This window comes from Coregonus lavaretus (assembly GCF_964263955.1).
Source record: "Coregonus lavaretus genome assembly, chromosome: 5".
Classification (NCBI taxonomy): domain Eukaryota; kingdom Metazoa; phylum Chordata; class Actinopteri; order Salmoniformes; family Salmonidae; genus Coregonus; species Coregonus lavaretus.
Genome location: NC_139992.1, coordinates 37,161,740 through 37,182,943, shown reverse-complemented (window position 1 = coordinate 37,182,943; position 21,204 = coordinate 37,161,740).

Sequence of the window (21,204 nt, the reverse complement as noted above, 5' to 3'; positions counted from 1 at the left end):
GGAGGGGCAGGTTTCTGGTTGAGAGCCAGACTCGATCTCCAGGTGCGTACACTGGCCCCTCACTGCGGTGTAGGTCGGCGCTCGTCTTCTGTCGACGTATGGCACGCTGCAGATGGACGTGTGCAGCGTCCCACGTCTCCTCCGAGCGCCGCACCCACTCATCCACAGCGGGGGCCTCGATCTGGCTCTCATGCCATGGTGCCAGAACCGGCTGGTACCCTAATACACACTGAAAAGGGGTTAGTTGGGTGGAGGAGTGGCGAAGAGAGTTCTGTGCCATCTCGGCCCAGGGCACATATCTCGCCCACTCCTCCGGCCGGCCCTGACAGTATGACCTCAGAAACCTACCCACATCCTGGTTGACACGTTCAACCTGCCCATTACTCTCCGGGTGGTAACCCGAGGTAAGGCTTACCGAAACCCCCAACCGTTCCATAAATGCTCTCCACACTCTAGAGGTGAACTGGGGGCCTCGGTCAGACACTATATCCTCGGGTACCCCGTAATGCCGGAAGACATGGGTGAACAGAGCCTCTGCGGTCTGTAGGGCAGTGGGTAGACCCGGCATGGGAAGGAGACGACAGGCCTTAGAGAACCGATCCACAACGACCCGGATGGTAGTATTCCCCTGTGAGGGGGGAAGGTCGGTAACAAAATCCACCGAGAGGTGGGACCAGGGTCGTTGTGGAATAGGCAGGGGTTGTAACTTACCCCTGGGCAAATGTCTGGGCGCCTTACACTGGGCACACACCGAACAGGAGGAGACATAAATCCTCACATCCCTAGCTAACGTTGGCCACCAGTACTTCGTGCTAAGGCAGTGCACTGTCCGGCCGATACCCGGATGGCCAGAGGAGGGGGACGTATGAGCCCAACAAATGAGGCGATCGCGTACCTCGAGCGGAACGTACGTCCGACCCACAGGACACTGTGGAGGACTCGGGTCGGTGCGTAACGCCCGCTCGATCTCACCATCAACCTCCCACACCACCGGAGCAACCAGACAAGACTCCGGTAGTATGGGCGTGGACTCAACTGACCTCTCCTCTGCGTCATACCGCCGAGACAGAGCATCTGCCTTCCCGTTCTGGGACCCAGGGATGTATGTGATTTTAAACACAAACCGGGCTAGAAACATAGTCCAGCGAGCCTGGCGACTCCATTCACCTTTAGGGCCTGTACCACGGCTAACAGCTCCCTGTCTCCTACGTCATAATTCCGCTCCGCCGGACTGAGCTTCTTTGAGTAAAACGCACAGGGACGGAGTTTAGGTGGAGTGCCAGAACGCTGGGAAAGAACGGCCCCTATCCCGGCTTCTGACGCGTCCACCTCTACTTGGAACGGTAAAGAGGGATCCGGATGCGCCAACACCGGCGCCGAGGTAAACAGGTCCTTCAGTCTCCCAAATGCCCTGTCCGCCTCAGCTGACCACCGCAAGCGCACCGGACCCCCCTTTAACAGAGACGTTATGGGAGCTGCCACCTGTCCAAAACCCCGGATAAACCTCCGGTAATAATTCGCAAAACCCAAGAACCGTTGCACCTCCTTCACAGTGGTTGGGGTCTGCCAATTACGCACAGCTGACACCCGGTCTACCTCCATCTTCACCCCTGACGCAGATAACTGGTAACCCAGAAAGGAGACCGACTTCTGAAAAAACAGACATTTCTCTGCCTTGACATATAGGTCATGCTCCAACAGCCGCCTCAATACTCGGCGCACCAGGGCTACATGCTCAGCACGGGTAGGACTATACACCAGAATGTCGTCGATGTACACAACTACTCCCTGTCCCTGCATGTCCCGGAAAATCTCATCGACGAAGGATTGGAAGACTGAGGGAGCATTCATCAACCCATATGGCATGACTAGATACTCGTAGTGTCCGGAAGTCGTGCTAAACGCTGTCTTCCATTCATCGCCCTCTCTAATGCGCACCAAGTTATATGCGCTCCTAAGATCCAATTTTGTAAAGAACTGCGCACCGTGCAGTGACTCCGTCATAGTCGCAATCAGAGGAAGTGGATAGCTGTACTTCACTGTGATCTGATTGAGACCGCGGTAATCAATACACGGGCGCAGACCTCCATCCTTTTTCTTCACAAAAAAGAAACTTGAGGAAGCGGGTGAAATGGAGGTCCGTATGTATCCCTGTCTAAGAGACTCAGAGATGTACGTCTCCATAGCCTTTCTCTCCTCTTGAGACAAGGGATACACATGGCTCCGCGGGAGAGCTGCTCCTGACTGGAGATCTATCGCACAATCCCCCCGTCTATGAGGCGGCAGCTGCGCCGCCCTAGTCTTACTGAACGCCAGTGCCAAATCCTCATACTTGGGGGGAATCTGCAGTGCTGGCATTAGATTCGGACTCTCCACCGAGGTCGCCCCTATGGAAACACCCAGACACCGCCCCTCACATTGAGCAGACCACCCTTTAAGAGCTTTCTCTCGCCACATAATAGTAGGGTCATGAGTCATCAACCAGGGAAGACCCAGCACTACCGGATACGCAGGAGAGTCAATCAGATAGAGCTGAATTATCTCCTCATGACCCTCCTGCGCCATCATCTGAAGGGGTGCTGTGACCTCCCTAATCAACCCAGACCCTAACGGACGGCTATCTAGGGCATGGACGGGAAAAGGCTTATCCACTGGAAGGAGGGGAATCCCTAACTCTATACAGAACTGGCGATCTACAAAATTCCCAGCTGCGCCTGAATCTACCAGCGCCTTATGCTGGGAACGAGGTGCAACCTGTGGGAAACAAACAGGCAAGGTTAGGTGCACGACAGAAAGCTCTGGGTAAGCAGGGCGCCTACTCACCTGGGGGGACCCCCCAATGCGTGACCTGCCTTCTCCCTCACCGGAGGACCCGCCCCAACACCTAGCCGCGGTGTGCCCTCCACGACCACAGTTAGTGCAAGGGCCGGGTCCCCTCGGGCTCCTCCTCCTCCGTTCCCTAGCGCCAGCACCACCGAGCTCCATAGGGCTCGGCTCGGAGGTGCTGGAGAGTGGAATGGGCGAACCCCCCCTCCCGGGACGTCCACGGGTGGCGAGCAGGGTATCCAGCCGAATGGCCATGTCGACAAGCTGGTCGAAAGTCAACGAGGTGTCCCTGCACGCCAACTCTCGCTGGACGTCCTCCCGGAGGCTGCAGCGGAAATGGTCGATATGGGCCCGCTCATTCCACCCTGCATCGGCCGCTAGGGTCCGAAACTCCAAGGCAAAGTCCTGGGCGCTCCTCATCCCCTGTCGGAGGTAGAATAGACGCTCCCCCGCCGCCTTCCCCTCTGGTGGATGGTCGAACACAGCACGGAAGCGGCGGGAGAACTCCGCATAGTTCGTGGTAGCGGCGTCCATTCTCCTCCACTCAGCGTTGGCCCACTCCAACGCCTTGCCGGTGAGACAGGAGATGAGGGCTGAGACGCTCTCGTGTCCCGAGGGCGCCGGGTGTACGGTGGCGAGGTAGAGCTCCACCTGCAGCAGGAACCCTTGACACCCGGCAGTGGAGCCGTCGTACGCCCTCGGGAGCGAGAGCCGAATCCCACTGGGTTCCGGAGATGAGACAGGAGGGCTGACCGATGGGGCTGGTTCGGTTCGTGGGGGTGTGGGAACCCCGCTGGTCTCCCATCGGTGCAGAGTATTCATCACCCCCTCCAGGGCATGACAGACCTGGTTGATGCGGTCCTCCTGACCACGAAGACGTTCAGCCATCTCGGCTGTTGGCGCGGTCGCTCCTGCTGATTCCATGGAGATTATGCGTGATTCTGTCAGAGTGGTGTGTGTGGATGAGTAAGGAATCAAGCGCAGGAAACCAGGAGGACTTTAACTGAACTTTAGTAAAGTCCGACACGACAAAAGACGTCAACCCAACCGGGTGGCGCAAACAAATTACGCACCAAACACTGTGCGGGGAAAACAAGAAAAGGCGCACGCAGTGCGAACTCTCGAATAACACATACGAGAGACTCAAAATACTAGAGTACAAGCTGACAACGAAACAATCACGCATAACACCTGACCCAAACACACGAAACTAAATAGGGAAACAATTAAGACACAAATAAGGGACAGGTGTTATGAACAGACAAAACCAAACGAACATGAAACATAGAACGGTGGCAGCTAGTACTCCGGAGACGACGACCGCCGAAGCCTGCCCGAACAAGGAAGAGGAGCAGCCTCGGCCGAAACCGTGACACATAAAGCCTCACCAATAATTGTCTTGAGTAATTCTTATGATTTTGTTACTCTTAATTCCTAAACAACAAAGTATTTACATAAAAAATATTGACAGTATTATTACTGATCTACATTTCACTGATCTACACTTTTTGTCATGACATCACCGTTGTAAAGCCATATAATTGGCTTCTCCTCCAGGTCAGATGGCATGGGTCATTAACAGTAGTCATGGCAACGCTGAGCCAAGCAGAGCCACATTCTCAGCTGCTACTTAGACCTAGGAGGCTTCTCACCTGCTCATCTCACCTCTACAAGCACACACCAGGGATGGATAGCAGGATCTGAATTCTGAAGTATTGCTGGATTTATTTTCTCCCTGGTCATTATAATAGGTTGATTAATCACGTCATTGATTGGCCAGATATTCCACTCACCTGGTGACCCAGGTCTGAATCAGCTCCTGATTAGAGGGTAGAAAAATCTGCAGTATTTCTGACCTTGAGGTCCAAACTTGAGAAATGGCACTGCTAGGCTAGTTTCATGGACTATAGCCCTATACATTGAACAGACTGGGTGTTAAAGTAACTGTCCAGTCAAAATGTAACTTTTAAAAGTTCGTATTCTGTTAACCCATACCCAAATAATGTTGTTGACTCATCTTATACTCGTATTTGTGGCCAAAGCATAAATTGGAGAAAAACCCCCACCTCAAACTTGTATCTCAAACAGGCCGCATAGAAACTGCTTGCTATTTCCTCATAGAGGATGATGTCATCCTCCTGAGGAAGACGAGCTGGCCAATCAGCGGTCTACTTGCATTAATATTTTTAATGACCGGTATATGCCCACACCATTCTGTTGTTAGGGTACGCCCAAACCATTCCAACACAGAAAAGCTGCTTTTTAACATACTTAATTACCATTTCACTCATATTGTAATTAATTACAGGTCAAATTTCAAAGAAATCTGGAAACACTGGACAGTGACTTTAAAAGAGAAGCACATCCTTAAGTGTTAAAAAGTGGTATTGATTGATTAGAACTTGAGGTTCGTGTGTGACGTTTTTGTGTTCATGACCGGATAGGAACTCTGATGTTTTATCTACAGTAAGTTGGGAAGACAATGTAGAGTACTGTACAATTGAATCAGGCCGCCAATATCAAACAAAATCGTCATGCCAACAAGTAACAGGGGAATTTGGCATCCCTTTGTGAAGAGCTCTTGTACCTAAGCAAACTATCTGTGTGTTCTGAGTGATGAAAGGGGGAGTGCTTTTACCACAGTGATGAGCGAGAGAGACGGGTAGAGAGAGAGAGCGAGAGAGAGCGAGAGAGAGGGAGAGGGAGAGAGAGAGAGAGAGAGAGAGAGAGCGAGCGAGAGAGAGAGAGAGAGAGAGAGAGAGAGAGAGAGAGAGAGAGAGAGAGAGAGAGAGAGGGAGAGGGAGAGGGAGCACCTGTCCAGCACAGTTCAGTTATGAGTTTGAGGTATTTCTCCCATACCCATGATATATAGCCCACTGAAGTGTCATGGTGAGGAGCTGTGATGATATTCACTCCAATCTCTCCAGTTTTCCATTCCAAACCCCTTTGATCTGTTATTTGCATTTTACTGGCCATGGGGCAAAAATTATTTGGATGAGATTTTCTTTTTGCAGCATCTTCTTTACCCTCAACACACCCAGCATACCTGCTGGGGCTTGTAGTCATCCCTCCCTCCCTCCCTCCCTCTCCACCTCCTTCTCTCTCTCCTCCCTCCTTTTAATGTCTACTCCCTCAGTTTAGCCCGGGATCGAAACAAACAAATCCAAGGACACGAGGAGGCAGGGATTCAATCTTCCCTCTTCACCTTCCATGGACCCCAGAGCATCCTGTACAAGCCTCCCAGACAGCAGAGCACGACCAGGGGGAGTCCGACAACATGGATCCCCCTGAGGAGGGGAGCAGGAGGGTAACCCTTGGCTGAGTGATTCAGGTATAGAGGTTATGGAAGCCTGCACTGCTGTTTTTTTTACAGCAGAATGAGCCTGGTGGAGCCGAGCTGAGCCGGGGTCTCTCGATGTGAATGAGTTCATCTCAGCCAGTATGTGTCTCCTGCTGTCTTTGGATCCGGCCCTGGCTGTGTGTGTCTGTATGTCACCCTCTTCTAGATGAACACCATTGAATTCTGGGTATAGCTACAGCTCTCCTCGCATTTGATGTTTTAAAACAATTTATATTTGTTATCATATCAAAGAAGGAGGCGTGTGGTTATCAAAAGCATGAGGCGCACAGGCTGCCGAGGGCTATTCCAGCATCGCATTCATTCCTTATTCTATTTTATCTTTCTTTTGGTTTTGACTAATGTCAGTAACAGCTACCGGTAATAAACTGGCTTGTTAGGGTTTTGCTGTTGCCTCCGAGCGCAGGCTTTGATACATTGTCAGCCCTATTTGGCTGGGTTTCCTGATTACCTTATACCCCAACTGCAGGTTTATTGATAGAAGTGAATAAAGCACAAGCAAGCTGACATCCACCACCGCTTCATTTTAAAGGAGGCGTTTCCTTTGATGTGAAAGTGATACATTGTTCTGGCAAGTAAACGTCTGGTGTGTGTTATAATGTCAGCCCTGCTTCAAGGCCCGCCCATGCCGAGATTGGGGTACACACACACACAACAGAGGCTTTTTCTCTGACTGCAGACTGATTTCATTTCAACTGTATGAAAAAAACCATCAATGGGACAAAACCCTGTCTGTGTGTGTGTCTGTGTGTGTCTAGTGCCAAACTGTCTGCTATTCAGATCTCTGACCAGACTAATTGTCTTGTTGTGTGTCTTCCCCTTGGTTTCCTCCTTAGTGACATGCTTGTGCCTCCGTCTCTCTCTGTCTCCACAGACAAAGGCCCTGTACTGTATACGATCCACTCTCTCTCTGTGTCTGTCTGTCTCTCCACTCCGCTGAGCCCAGACTCGTGTCAAATCAAAATAACATCTTGAAAAATTCAGTCAACATAGCCCTACAAACAGAAAGGCCCCTGGTTTTGTATTCATGTATTCAGGTGTACATTGTATCATGGTGTAGGCCGTTCTGTTGCTCGGTTGACGAACACGGCGATTCCCATCAAAATTTGATGTATTCATTTATAGTCACTAGCAAGTATGTTTGTTTACAGATAACGGTGATGTTTACTGGTCCAGACCTGCCAGGAAGGAGTGACTACACACATGCAAATAGGTGTCTTATCATACGAGTGGTCGCCTATACACACACCTGCAGGTCATATCTCTTCTGGCGAGTCTCCTGTGTACGGTATGTACTGTATGTCTCCACAACTCCCACATTCTCATTCTCCAAATGCTCTCCTTCATCTCTTTCTCTCTATTTTTCTCCCCCCCCCTCTCTCTCTCTTTCTCTCTCTTTTTCTCCCCCCTCTCTCTCTCTCTCTCTCTCTCTCTCTCTCTCTCTCTCCCTCTCTCGCTCTCTCTCCCTATCTAGCTCTCTATCTCTCTCTATTTCACTCACTACCTCTCTTTATCCTTCTCTCTCTCCCTATCTAGCTCTCTCTCTCTCGCTCTATTTCACTCTCTACCTATCTTTATCCCTCTCTCTCTCTCTCTCTCTCTCTCTCTCTCTCTCTCTCTCTCTCTCTCTCTCTCTCTCTCTCTCTCTCTCTCCCTCTGTCTCTCCCTCTCCCTCTGTGTGGCGGTCACACACACACCTGGGAGAGGCCATGACAGTGGAGCCAGGTTGAGCACATGCAGGCTGGTGTGTATGTATGTGTGTGTGTGTGTGCGCGCGCGTGTGTGTGTGTGCCGCGGTGTGAAGAGCCCCAACGCACGGCTGTGACAAACACCAGATGTGCCCGGCGTGAGAATTATTGGCTCCCTCTCCTCCCCTCCCTCTCTCTCAGTGTATTTACATCCTTGTTTAGTGTCAGTTTCCCAGGGTCAAAATAAAGTGCTGTTGCCTGGGGCTGGCTCCGAGGTTTTGTACCACTGTGTTTGCTGAACGTTCGCCATCCTGCCTGGTTCTTTTCCCGTCATTTTTTTCCAAATTAGTTATTATAAGATACCCGATGGCGGTCTCACTTGCAGCCTGCGCAGATCTGGAATAATATGTAAATAGAGAGTACTGATAGTTCATTTAGTGCAGACGGCTTACTAAATCAGGAAGGGGGAGCCCCCCTTGTTTGCCTCCTCTTGTGACCCCGCCCTCCCACCTCCCCCACCCCCCTCCCCCTCCTCTCTTGCCTGTACCACATTTCCGTTGTGCTCTATTTTGGATCCGCCCCAAAACCTCCTTTCGTGTCAAAATGCATTACGAACATCAAAACATTTCTGTTTACAGCATCATAGTCGTGTCAATTAAATCTGATAAATTATTCAAACATTTATCCTCTCCCTGGCCTGGGGAATTTTTAATCAAGCTTTGGTATTTGCTTTAAATTAGCACTGTCAAGTGTGCATTTGTGTAAAATCCCTCGTATCATTAAAGATTTATCAATTGAAATCTGTTTGGGTTTATTTTGCTGTTAATTGGCTAGCAGGCGTATGGAGGCTGACTGGGGCTCCATGTTCCATGCCTGCTGCTGCAACAAGTGGCTCAGAGCCAGAAGCCAGAGCCTGAAGAGGCATTGTAGTGGAGGACAGATGTGAACCACATGTGAGGGGTTGGCATGCAGGTCACACGGGGGTCAAATGCCATACTGTCTCTCTCTCTCTCTCTCTCTCTCTCTCTCTCTCTCTCTCTCTCTCTCTCTCTCTCTCTCTCTCTCTCTCTCTCTCTCTCTCTCTCTCTCTCTCTCTCTCTCTCTCTCTCTCTCTCTCTCTCTCTCTCTCCTCTCTCTCTCTCTCTCTCTCTCTCTCCCTCTCTCTCTCCCTCTCTCTCTCTTGCACTCTCTACTCTCTCTCTCTCTCTGTCCTCGCTCTCTCTCTCTCTCTCTCTCTCTCTCTCTCTCTCTCTCTCTCTCTCTCTCGCTCTCTCTGTCTCTGTCGCGCTCTCTCTCTCTCCCTCTCTCTCTATCTCTCTCTCTCTCTCTCTTGCTCTCTCTACTCTCTCTCTCTCTCTTGCACTCTCTACTCTCTCTCTCTCTTTCTCTCTCTCTCTCTCTCTCTCTCTCTGTCTCTGTCTCTCTCTCTCTCTCTCGCGCTCTCTGTCTCTGTCTCTCTCTCTCGCTCACTCTCTCTCTCTTGCGCTCTCTACTCTCTCTCCTCTCTGTCTCTGTCTCTGTCTCTGTCACTCTCTCTCTCTCTCTCTCTCTCTCTCTTTTTCTCTATCAGATTCAGATTCAGATTGCTTTATTGGCATTTGAAGTACAATTTGAAGATATTACCAAAGCAGTATAGTGGTACAGCATTTCAGTAAATACAGTACAATGCAATGAGGTTAACAACAAAATGTACATGGATGATGTTGGCACTATGTATTACTTGTAAGTTATATACAATGTAAATACTTCAGGGAATGAATCTCTCTCCGCTCTCTCTCTTCCCCCTTTCTCTCTCTTGTTCTAAGTGTTTTTCTCTCTCTGTTTGTGCCTCTCCCTCTCTCTCTCTCTCTCTCTCTCTCTCTCTCTCTCTCTCTCTCTCTCTCTCTACAGATCACACCATCCACTCATTCCTGCCAAACGTCTTACATTATATGTTGTGTGTTGTGCAGTGTACTTCTTACTCTTGGCATGTTTGAAGCAATATCAGTGATGATATGTTTTGACAACATTTCAAACCCCTCGCTTTGTAATGCTAATCTCACTGATTCAATAGGAAAATACGGACACATGCTAAATGGATACCTGATGGATGGCTGAAGTCTTAAACATTGATGGTTGGACTCCACGTTCGTGAAGGATAGTAATATTAACTGGTTGTGATGGAAGTGTTTTTAGGGTTTCACTGGTTCCTCTCGCCGCCCGGACCCAGGGGTCATTGTTGGGGCTGGATCACAGGCTCCATGTGCCTCCCTCCGTGTGCCCCAGACCTGCAGCTCACATCTGGCTGCAGCGCGGCTCCTGCTCCACTAAATGCGGCCAGGTGTTTGCCCACAGCGACGCTCACGTCTTCAGGCTTGCAGACACTGATGTAATTGCTCTTTTCGTTGAACTGTGAAAAATGAAAAGGGAGAAAAGGGAGAATGCATGTGTGTGTGTGTGTGTGTGTGTGTGTGTGTGTGCATGCCTGCATATGTGTGTTTCTGTGTCTGTGTGTGTTATTTGTGTGCTTCTGTCTCTGTGTCATGCGAGTCCTCTCCCCAGAGAAACAAGGCGGCGTTGCACTATAGACGTGAGGCCTGCTTGCTTTTAGAGATGATGTGAGGGCAATATCAATTAATGTATTCATGATATTTATATATTTAAATATATTTATAAGGGAGTAACCCATAGGGGGTGGTGGCCTCCCATCTTCCTAATGATATGCAAATGGAGTGTAATACTTAATGTTTTGTTCTGTCTCAAGCTCATCCCAGTGTGTTCAATGGGGTTGTGAGTGACACAGTAGACAGCAGACAGAAGATGACTAGATGACTGGCCTATCCAATAATGCCTCGAACACTTGATACAATGGGCAGTTAGGAATCACAAAGGAGCTTCACCAAAGCTAATAGCAAAATAACCATTTCTAATGCAAAGCCATGGCATTGAATTATAATTTGTGAGTTAAATGTGTTTTCATGTTGACTGTAATTAGATCTCTTATCAATAGGTGTGTCTTATCTCCTCCTCTAATATATTACAGCGTCATAACACACAAGCACGCACACACACACACATGCACACACACACACAATCACACACACACAGCCTCATCAGGATGCTGAACTGAACCCTTCCAGGTTAGCCACATAGGGAGATATAATTAATCGGATCTAATCTTCATTTAACTGGAAACCACAGGGGGTCTCAGACAGGTAATGCGGCATTCATCGCCTGGTGAATTAAGTTGTTGTTGTTCGTTTTAAGTAATGTAAGGTTCTCAAATCCAAATTTCATAGGGGGTTATTATAATAATCATTTAAAAAAAGCTATTGACTCCAAAGTCAAACATCAAAATATCATAGGGGTTTAAAACTGTAAACATTTAATAGGTATTAGTTTGTCGGACACAGTATCGACTTCCTCTGTTCTGTTTTAGAGTGTGATCAATCTGCTGTTATTGATGAATGTTCTCTTGGTGAGTCTACCTGTCTGTTCTGTGTGTTGAGGCTGAGATGTTGTAGTGTTAGTGTACAGTACATTAGCTATGTGACAAGGTGAGAACAGGTTACCATGTTGGCTCCCCAGCCTGGTCCCAGATCTGTTTGTGCTGTCTTACCAACAAATGGCCATTATAGTTGGCAAGACAGCACAAACAGATCTGGAACCAGATTATTTTACTGGAGCACAGGTTAGCCACATCTACATTCCTCTGTCGCCATGACGCTAGCAGGAGATAAACCCCAAACAGAAACAGAGCTGGAACAGACTCCAAAATGGCACCATATTCTCTACATAGTGCACTATATAGGGCAGGGATGGGCATCTCCAGTCTTCAGGGGCCTAATTGGTGTCATACTTTTTCCCCAGCCCCAGCTAACACACCTGACTCCAATAATCAACTAATCGTGATATTCAGTTTAGAAGGCAATTAGTTTAATGAGCTGTGTTTGCTATGGATGGGAACAAGTGTGACACCACTCTGGCCCCCGAGGACTGGAGTTGCGCATTTCTGGATGCCATTTCAGACACAACCTGGAACAGACTCTGCTCTCTGATCTGTGTGAATGGCTGCAGCACTGCAGTTAGCATCAGCCAGCAGCAGGGTTGTCATTTGTAATAATAATAATATGCCATTTAGCAGACGCTTTTATCCAAAGCGACTTACAGTCATGCGTTCATACATTTTTGTGTATGGGTGGTCCCGGGGATCGAACCCACTACCTCGGCGTTACAAGCGCCGTGCTCTACCAGCTGAGCTACAGAGGTAATGTCAATGTGGTCATTGAGGATGTTTTCCAAAGAACCCCCTCTGCCTTCTGATGTCTGATAAGATTTTTCCAGAGCGTTTGTCAGTTCTGTTCTGTTTAACGTCCTTCCATTTCTAGGAACACATGAACAAAGATACTATAACCAACAAAGACCATATTTCTGCTGAATCAGCAGAGGATACTATTTATTTTATTGAGTTGTTCCTTTAATATTAATTCATTTTTCAGTTTGCGGTCAATACGTATGTATGATTAAACCTCAAAGTTATTTTGCAAGTACATTTTAAAATTATGGTTAATATCATATGTATTGATTTGGCAAGCTGATTGGTGATTTATCATTTACCTTCTCAAATCCTCTTTAGTAATGCTGATATTTGGAGAATTCTTGATTTACATAATTAGACATCTTTGATCTGAGATTTGTGAAATCCCCTCTTTCTCCCGTCCTGCCTTGTTTCCTTGCACATCTCACAACCTTCACATTAATACTGTGAGTCCTTGGCTTAGATTTGACATTTGAAAAGGCATGTTTGACTGTATGAAAAGAGAAAATAGCATCATCACATTCTGAATGGATACAGGCCAACTCAGGCTTGTATTTACGTGAGGTGGCACAGGCACACACTCAAGCACACACACACACACACACACACACACACACACAGACACATGAAACAAACACACCTACACACAAGCACACATAAAACTACACACTCACAAATACACATATAATCACAACATTGGGCCTGACTGCTTTGAATAGTATAAAGATGCCCGTGGACTTATTTCCGCTCTAACTGAGTTATCAGTCTGTGTTGGGAGCAGGGGCCTCTATGAAGGAGACCCACAGAGCGCTCCAGTGCTTTATTGATCTTTAGCTGCACTCCTCTTATTCTGAATGGTACTCATCGGACACATACCTCGGACTGTGATCCCATGTCAGTGAGACCAATGCCTTCTCAACAGGCTACCCCTTACTATACTAACAATACCCATTCTACCTGTTTGTCAATAACATACAGCACTGTACATCAAAGTCAATGGATCTTTTTCATTGACAAAATACAGCAAGGTGTAATTTATTGGCGTGCATAGTAATTGCAGATAATGAGTTGAGAAGGAAGACATGGTTGGGGGATTTGGATGAACCTAGGTGCTTGAAGGTTTATTTGGGATTTTAGGACTCTAGTCTAAACATCTCACTCAGCCTGTGGAAGTGCTTGACCTGATTCTACAAACAAGGTAAACAGCCATCCGGACATTTAGAATGTCTCGTCAGAACACATCAAACATTCTAAACAGGAAATAACTAAAATTCAACCTCAATGCTCCCACAGTATCAACTAGCTAATACTGTTGCACTGTCCACTATTGTGCTAGCTATTCGTACCAAGCCATCTGGATGTTACATCATTTCAACATTGATGTCATTGCGTCTCACCTTTAGCTTGGTTTGTCTTTAATTATTGTCAGAGCAGCGCAGAGAGCCAGACCTCATCAACTGGATAAATATTTGACTGCTGTTCCATACAAATTGCGTTGGGTTAATTTTATATCTGCACACCCAGCCAAACCTAGACACTGTGGATTGGCTTCTTTGCCGGTGACCACAGTCCATCTCCACATGAGGTAAATTAAAACCTACATTTGTTAAAAATGTGATATTCCTTCACTTCCAGATTTGCCTTATTTAATTATAATATACACTACTGTTCAAAAGTTTGGGGTCACTTAGAAATGTCCATTAAAATAACATCAAATTGATCAGAAATACAGTGTAGACATTGTTAATGTTGTAAATGGCTTCTTTAATGGAATATCTACATAGGGGTACAGAGGCCCATTATCAGCAACCATCAGTCCTGTGTTCCAACGGCACGTTGTGTTTGCTAATCCAAGTTTATCATTTTAAAAGGCTAATTGATCATTAGAAAACCCTTTTGCAATTATGTTAGACAGCTGAAAACGGTTGTGCTGATTAAAGAAGCAATAAAACAGGCCTTCTTGAGACTAGTTGAGTATCTGGAGCATCAGCAATTGTGGGTTCGATTACAGGCTCAAAATGGCCAGAAACAAATAACTTTCTTCTGAAAGTCGTCAGTCTATTCTTGTTCTGAGAAATGAAGGCTATTCCATGCGAGAAATTGCCAAGAAACTGAAGATGTCGTACAACGCTGTGTACTACTCCCTTCACAGAACAGCGCAAACTGGCTCTAACCAGAATACAAAGAGTAGTGGGAGGCCCCATTGCACAACTGAGCAAGAGGACAAATACATTAGAGTGTCTAGTTTGAGAAACAGACGCCTCACAGGTCCTCAACTGGCAGCTTCATTAAATAGTACCCGCAAAACACCAGTCTCAACGTCAACAGTGAAGAGGCGACTCCAGGATGCTGACCTTCTAGGCAGAGTTGCAAAAAAAAAGCCATATCTCAGACTGGCCAATAAAAAGAAAAGATTAAGATGGGGAGTCTGAGATATTCCATTAAAAATATGCTGTTTCCAGCTACAATAGCCATTTACAACATTAACAATGTCTACACTGTATTTCTGATGTATTTGATTTTATTTCAATGGACAGAAAAATTGCTTTTCTTTCAAAAACAAGGACATTTCTAAGTGACCCCAAACTTTTTAACGGTAATGTATGTCAAGGTCTAATCTGAGGCTTAGGCAGGGCCATTCAATTAATCAAAAATAGTTTTGTGGAATATTATGGTGGCTTCACAGCATTGTGTATGTGTGTGTGCGTGCGTGCACGCATGCGTGTGTGTGTGATGATATGCCTCTAGTCTTGCCCTGCTGCACCCAGGGGGGTACACTAACAGGACTCTGGGGTATGTGTTTGGCACCGTGTGAGACGGCTCAAAGCTGGACACACAGGCTATGTGGCGTCACGCCTTCACAAATAAGTAACCTGTGATTTTTTTGCCAGTGTCTCCACTGTATATCTTTGGCTTAGGTTTATGCTAATGATACGTCTCTGATGAATCAGAAAGATCTAAATAGTGTGGTGGTGTTCAGCTTTGAAAACAAAGTCAATCAGATCGAGCCAAGGACGAGAAATGCTAAAAAAAAAACTGCTCCAAACTTTAAAGGGGCAATCTGGGATTGCTACATCAATTTTTGGACTTTTTTATATAAACCCATTGATTCTTGAAAAATATAACTTATGAATGCCTAATGAGCTTATTTCAACTGTCAAAACCCATCAGAACCCAAAATATAAGCTTGTTTTACTCCATTGTGTGTAAATAATATAATTGTAAATGTATAGCCTCAAAACATGGTTAAAACCATAATGTTGATATCATGGACGGTCAATCCTTGCATCCATAACTCTGTCAAATTAATTTGAAAGTGGTTACATCTCCGCAGCCCCATCCCTCATCCCTTTACCAAAACAGTGGTGGAGAGCTCGCTTTGTTATTGTTTGAACTGCAGATTGCCCCTTTAAGTTAACAAATCGTATATTTTATATTATCAAAGCAGAGAAGAGTTTTATATATCTTTGGTTTGCATCGTAACAGAGTCATACTGAACATAGACTACATGTACCTTCATCATGTACCACACCAGCTGTGACACACTGTCACAACCTCCGCCGAAGTTGGTGCCTCTCCTTGTGCGGGCGGCTATCGGCGGTCGTCGTCACCGGCTTTCTAGCTGCCACCGATCTACGTTTCTGTTTTCCATTTGTTTTGTCTGTATTGTACACACCTGGTTCCCATCACGTTCATTTGTTTCCCTTTTAACCCTCTGGTTCCCTCATGGTGTTGTGCGTGATTGTTCTTTGTTTGGTGTTTATACTGCTGTGAGCTGATGTAATTAGATTTGTAGTTTTTTCGAGTAAAGTTAGTCTATTACTCAGTTCTGTGTCCTGCGCATGACTCCGTCCTACCGCTGCACACTGACACCTGACACACACTGTCCACATCAACATGCAATCTGTAGCTTATCAAAGAATGTTAACACTAAGGAAATTAACTTCACATCAAGGTGCCGACTATCATGTTACACCGCTGTGTGTTGATGCCTACAACACAACCACTCACATGTCAAACTTTCCGTAACCTAGAATGACATGTATTTAGCATGTAGTCACACATTCCGCTCTTACTGGGGTGTCATTTGACATGTTGTTGGTCTCACGTACTGTAACTCTGCTGCAGCTGTGAAAGTGGAGAAACTGACATTAGAGCAACAGGCTGCTGGTGGTAGGGGTTAGTGGGGTTGGTTGAGTGTCTGTGTGTGTGTGTGTGTGTGCTTGTTAGTGTGTGTGAATGTACATGTGTGTGTGTGTGTGTATGTGTGTGCGTACATGGGTTTGGGGGTGCTGATGAGTGTTGCAATGACCCCCTCCTCAAGTCAGGGCCAGGGGGTCCAGTTCCACATTTAGAACTAACTAATACTGACTCAGATTAACTCCTTTTTCACTCATACTCTCTGCTCATCTGTATCAACAGCAGAAAATTAGTGCAGGACTGCGATGGATTGGATGATTTGACACATGTATCAGTGGCTTGGGGTAGAAGGTCAACAAGGTTAAGCAGCACAACTTTGATCTTTGGATCCCATCATCAGGAGCTGTCAGCCATATTGTTATAGCCTAACTGTCACGTTGTCCTGCTGTTGTGCATGTGGACTATGAGTCGTCTGGCCTTAGTTATCATCATGAAAACCTGCCGAGCAGTCGATTGTTTTTTAAATATTCGTTTTCCTTCAACTTCTCTTTTGCTCAGACCAAGGGCCATTCTTTAGTTTTTTATTGGAGAAAGGGATACATATTCATGAACTCATGACTAGTCTGACCCAGTGTGAACATTTGCTACTGATTACGTGCATTCTTCACTCATTCCAAAGTTTGAGTCCAGATGTGTACAAGGCAAGCGGAGGAGGAATATTACTCAGCTGCTCACTTCTTCTTCTTCTTCTTCTTCTTCTTCTTCTTCTTCTTCTTCTTCTTCTTCTTCTTCTTCTTCTTCTTCTTCTTCTTCTTCTTCTTCTTCTTCTTCTCCTTGAGGGAGCTGGTGTTTGTTTGCATTTGAATCACCAATCAGTTATAGTAATTACCCAACCGTGCTGATCACCAGGAAACGTGTTTTTTAATGAGTCGCACATCTATTCATGTCATATTCGTTTCAAGCAGACAGCTCCAGACTAGGCTTGCTCTGTGAAAACAAAGTCTGTCTCAGTATCTGACAGTGAGACCAATAAAAGTGTGCAGAGTGTTGATCAGAGAGTATTTCAAACGCCGTCAGAAATGACCATAATGCCGTTAATCACACAGGGCGTCAAGGGTCACCCAATGCCACGGTGAGCTTGGTCTGTGGACGGCTGGCGTTTTTTCCTCTGTTAGCTTCAAAGCTCGACTTATTAAGTTCCACTCATTCTAGCCATCGACTTCCTTGTGAGTTTCTTTGAAGGTTTGATCAGTTACGGGTGTGCATTGTGGCTGTGCCGTGGTGTTGTGGTTCAAAGTGACACCTTCTCATTTCGCTCGGCCATTAAAGTCAAGACGAGGACCCGGCTCCGTCGGTAAGTTTCACATTTCTATTCCAATCACAGCGCAGAAGAATAAGCTCATTAGGCATAATTACTGGTTTCCAGTTCCACTGCTTTTCTTTTCCGCCGTTTGGGGTGAAACTTTAATTCCATAACAAAAACCAAATGCGTCCACCACAGGCCGCTGGTGAGAGCGATGCATAAGGGCCATGGTGTACCTCTTAGTTAACTATAAGAACATCTGCAGGTCCTAGTTTAGGGCTATTCAACTCTGGGCCTTGAAGTTCTCCACAGCACTACAGGGTTTCCTTTCTTTCCCTCTAATCAGGGACTGATTCAGAGCTGGGAATGAGTGGACTTTCTCGCCAATCAATGACATTAATCCATGAATCAACCAATCATGAACTACCAGGAAGATTTTTTTTTTAAACAGCATGAGGCCCAGATCTGAATACCACTGACCTATTTCCCCTAGCTTTGAACAGTTTGTTCTTACCTAGGAGCACCCACATAGCCTACTGTAATTAAGTGATACTTTTCTCATTTGGCTTGTATAGTAATTGATGATCAGTTAGGAACACGCTGCAAAGCGCGTGCCTTGACTCTGGGAGAGAGTGGGCCTCCAATTTGTGTGGCAAATACACAATGTATATATCGTTCTATATCAGGACTCTATAACTTTCTCTAAACAGTGGGCCTGGGCTGCACAGTTTGTATGTTGCAATGTTTACAACATTACAACAGCGAATGGCCTTTTATCACTAGAGTAGTGGTGGTGGTGACAGATAGTTTTGCTGCATTTTTTGCACTGTGAAGTACTGCGTTTTGGACAGTGGACTCAGACAGTGAATAGGGATTACTGACTGGCTTTTGTCTGGGTCCTTTCTACTCCAGCAATCAGGCAGGCTGCCAAACAAACAGATGAAGTCAATAGAGACATTTCCTGCGTCTTCAGAGATGTGACTGCAACAGATGCACAATGCTGACACGACACTGACACAATGTGACAACCTGCTGTGATGTAGTGTGTACACAGAGGATTCCACCTCGCCTTATTTAGGCGCTGATACCGCACATGATCACACACAAGATAGTGTTTGTCAGTGTGTGTCGCTATATAAAAAATGCAGGGGATAATAGATTTTGCAATGTAGTCTGAACGCATGAAAAATCACTGTCTCAAAGAGGAAGCTTGACTTGCGCAAGAAGATATACATCTGAGATACAGTAGTTGAGTTATTTGCAGTGCTCAGCATTCAATCTTTGACTTGTACAATATAAATTCCATCAAAGTCAGGGTCCTAGTACTTTAATGCAATTTTAGCCATATCCATTCCCAATTACCATCCATTGAAACACCCCAAACAGACACAGGCAATAGCTTGGAAGCACAGCAACCATGGTTTGCCAATATTTTACCTTTAGCAGGGAGTCAGGGAGTATCTGTATCCAGGTAATTACCATCTGTGGGGCACAGAGGCCCACCGTGATTACAGATGAGCCCAGTAATAGATTCAACACTTAGAAACGGGGAATGCTGCATTCCTCCAGTCCGACTGCAAGGTGTGTAGGTATCTGCAAGATGGATTATGTGGGGTTTGTGAGTTCAGCATTGACACAGATTCATCGTAAATCATTATGCCAGAGAGCCGGAGTGATTTCTGCATTAGGAGCAGAAAATGGAGTTCACCCAGTCAATGAGGAGGGCATATTTCACATCAGTCACCCCACTCTCATGTTATATTTCACTTCTGTTACCAAAAGGGTTCATGGTATATAATAGCAATCAGCAAGATACTGCACTAACAATAGGTCCTATACGGATCCTGCACAGGGGCCACTGCATGGGGTGCTATCTTTCTTTTAAAGCAAAGACAAAGTTCAAAACGAATGTTTAACTAAATAAATGCATGTCTAATGTAAAATCTTTAATAGATGGTTTAGAAAATAGCGTATTGTCTTTTTAAGGCATTTGGCACAGAGCTGTGAGGACAGTTCCCACAAAGCACAGACCAACGCCAGCGTCTTTTAGACGTCTTTTTTTGGTCCTGTCCAGACCCGCCGTCTTTCTTTGGGGGTATTTTTTTGGTGCGGTCCGGACAGGCCTTGATTTCAATGTCCATGGACATTACTTTTTGGTCCGGTCCGGAACAAATCCAAACCAATCTTAGACGTCTATATTTGGTTCAGATTTGGTCCGGACGGGCCTTGATTTCAACATCCATAGACGTCTGGTCTGGTCCGGACCAGCCTACATTTGGCCCAAACATAGAGGTCTATAATTGATTCAGATTTAGACATCTATGCTTCACAAGTTTGTACAGCACAGTACAGTACAGTAGAGCACAGCAGAGTACAGTTCATTACAGTACACTATAGTACAGTTATGAAAAGTAGAGTATAGTACAGTACAATATATATATATTCTTTTACATTTTAGTCATTTAGCAGACGCTCTTACAGTTAGTGAGTGCATATATTTTCATACTGGCCCCCCGTGGGAAACGAACCCACAACCCTGGCGTTGCAAGCGCCATGCTCTACCAACTGAGCTACAGGGGACCCACATTATATTACTAAACTGTACTGTACTCTACTCTACTGAATTAAACTAGTCTGTACTGTACCAGGCTTTCCTCTAGGATTTTGCCTGTGCTTAGCTCTATTCCGTTTCTTTTTATCCTAAAAAACTCCCTAGTCCTTGCTGATGACAAGCATACCCATAACATGATGCAGCTACCACCATGCTAGAAAATATAAATAGTTATACTCAGTGACGTGTTGTGTTGGATTTGTCCCAAACATAACGCTTTGTATTCAGGACAAAAAGTGTATTTATTTGCTAAATTTTTTGCAGTACCAGGATGCATGTTTTTGAATATTTGTATTATGTACAAGCTTCCTTCTTTTCACTCAGTCATTTAGGTTAGTATTGTGGAGTAAGTACAATGCTGTTGATCCATCCTCAGTTTTCTCTATCACAGCCATGAAACTCAGTAACTGTTTTAACGTCACCATTGGCCTCATGGTGAAATCCCTGAGCATTTTTATTTTTTTTACCCTTATTTTACCAGGTAAGTTGACTGAGAACACATTCTCATTTACAGGAACGACCTGGGGAATAGTTTCAGGGAAGAGGAGGGGGGATGAATGAGCAAATTGAAAGCTGGGGATGATTAGGTGGCCATGATTGGCTGGGCCTGGCTCCCCAGTGGGTGGGCCTGGCTCCCAAGTGGGTGGGCCTATGCACTACCAGGCCCACCCATGGCTGCGCCCCTGCCCAGTCATGTGAAATCCATAGATTAGGGCCTAATAAATGTATTTCAATTAACTGATTTCCTTCTATGAACTGTAACTCAGTAAAAAAAAAAATTGTTCCATGTTGCATTTATATTTTTGTTCAGTATATTCAAAACACAGGAAAATCCCGTTTCTGTCTGCACTGCCCCTTTAATAAGATGCATTACAAATTGTATTATGCAAGTTTTAAAAGTACTTTTAAATAGTTTTTTTCATCAGTAGTGATAAGCCTAATAGTTAGATAAAAAGCTATTTGAGTCATGTGATGACTTGG